This window comes from Culex quinquefasciatus, chromosome 2 (assembly GCF_015732765.1).
Source record: "Culex quinquefasciatus strain JHB chromosome 2, VPISU_Cqui_1.0_pri_paternal, whole genome shotgun sequence".
In the NCBI taxonomy this organism is placed as follows: Eukaryota; Metazoa; Arthropoda; class Insecta; order Diptera; family Culicidae; genus Culex; species Culex quinquefasciatus.
This window is the reverse complement of record NC_051862.1, coordinates 87365284-87367554: the sequence shown is the minus strand read 5'-3', so window position 1 is coordinate 87367554 and position 2271 is coordinate 87365284. Positions and strand designations below refer to the sequence as shown.

The 2271-nt window shown below is 37.5% G+C and overlaps 1 pseudogene; it reads right to left on the bottom strand.

Annotated features, from left to right (window-relative positions):
- On the bottom strand, nucleotides 1-627 carry LOC119766086 (annotated as a pseudogene).
- Between the last annotated feature and the right edge of the window lie 1644 nt (nucleotides 628-2271).

Here is a 2271-nt window from a genome sequence, read left to right as displayed (position 1 = left end):
TTATCTCGACTTGCCGGAAAGACGAAAGACCTTCTCCTTGAACTCGCAAGCAATGTGAGCGGTGTGGCAATCCAGCACTAGGGTGGAGATCTGACCGGGGTGGTTCAGCACGAAGACCTGGGTGGTGAGTTCTTCGAGTCACCGGCGACGTATACACGACGCAGTTCCTTGACGGACACATTTTTGGCGTTGTCCAGCAGGGCTTCTTCGTACATTTCGACGGACTTGACCTCAGCGGTCAGGTTGCCCTGGGCGAAGACGATGGCGATACCGAGCTTTTTCACACTGGTTTCCTTTCCCGGGGGCAGATGCAGGGTTTGTCGGTGGGGTCCGTTGGGCACTTGTCGTCAGCCTGACCCTCTTGCGCTTGATGGCCTCTGCTTGAAACAAGTACATCTTGGTGGACAGTTCCAGCATGCCATCCGGAGATGGGCACGATAGTGAAGGCGGCCGGGTTGTAGCCGATCTTCTTGATGTAGGACGAAACTTCCTTGATTCCCCGAATTCACCGGTGCCGGCATCGACGATCAACAAGGCACAATCCGTATCAGGCGAAATCGACGTCGTCGTCGGGCAGAATATGTAGTTTGTTCCCGGTTTCGTTGACTGACTATACTTTAGCAGCATCGCGGCGTGAAAATATTTCTAATCTATTTGTAAACACGCTCTTCTGTCAACGTGGTCAACGTTTATTCACAAATTCCGCAACTCGGTGAAAACAAAATCATGAGGAAGATTGAGTAACTTTGAGCCACATTGAGTAATTTTGTAAAATTGAGTCACTCAGTTACTCTGTGTCCTACCCCTTGGTTGGAAGTTTGACTTGTTTTATGTGACCTTGACAATGTTTTGAAAAATTTCATGTTTTTGGGGGCCAACTTTGGCTGCGATTTTTACTAATATTTCTTATATTTTAGCTAAAAAGAAGTAAGCAGTAAATTTTAAGTGTCACAGACTATGCCTCTACGCATTTTTTTTACAATATAAATGATAATAGTGTCATTCTATAGCAAAAAATGTGGAAAACAACCAAAAAAATAGAAAAAGTGACTGTAAAAACATGAAAAAATTAAATAGGCAAAATGTAATAATAGGAGGTGGTAGAACAGGTCAAATACTACCAAAAATAAACATAAACTAAACAAGATAAATGCAAATTAAAATGTTAAAAATAAAACATGAAAAACATAAAACAAGAGTAGTCAAGTTTTTCTAGAACAAAAGATGCTCAAGGGAAAACTAAATAATTTCTTAAAAGAAATGTGGGCGTTAGAGGGTTAATTTCTATGCCCACTTAAGAAATGTTTGGTTTATTTAGGTTTATTTAGGGTTTTTCCAAGGTTTCTCGAAACTTTATAATAAAAGAAGTATTTTGGTCCAAATAACTCATAAAACGTCGCATAATTGAGCATGCGATGCATTTTAATTCAAATGTTTATTTCACCTATTTTGCAGCGAAAAAAAATGATTCGATTATCCTAAGTATATTTTTTCAGGGCCTTCGAAATATCGATTCTGGACTTATTACTAAATAAAATCTGAAAATTTAAGAATGCATCAACATTTTATTTTATTTTTTGATGGATTAGGATAACTACAGGTACGGTAAAGAGGGGAGGGGGGGATTACAGATTCCCAAAAAAGTGTCCACGTGGTTTATGGATGGTCCCTTAGAAAAAATACAGGTGTGCGCTTTTCTAAGAAATAATTTTTTTTTCAATTTTTGATCCCATTCCAAATATTTAAAATTGCAGATTTTTTTTAAGTGACGATTTTTCATATATTCTGAATAGTTTACTGTTGATTGTACATGTAATTTTTGAAAAAAAAAATTACAGTCCAGTCTCAATTATCCGAAGGTTTCGAAATTTCGGATAATCAAATCATAGACAAAAACATATTTTTCGTTTAAGGGTGCACAGCAACCAAGGAAGATGTTGTCTTCTTATACCAAAACTGTCAAACTTACGGACCCAATCCTGCAAAAATCTGAATGTAAAAATAGTCAAACTTTGTTGTAAATTACTGCACATTAGGGGATGAATCAAAAATTATATCGAAAGTTCCCGTAGTTTTGAAGATACTAAAATGGTTGTAACAAAAATCTTGGTGCAAAAGCTCTGGTTGATGTGCACCGTTAATTTCGTTTGCATTTTGTTTATTTTACTACTTTTTGCACATTTTAACGGGGAGGGGGGAATATTTGAGCTTGAAATAAAAATTGAACTGGTCCTGAATTTTTGTTTCCTAAATTTACAATTTAATCCTCTT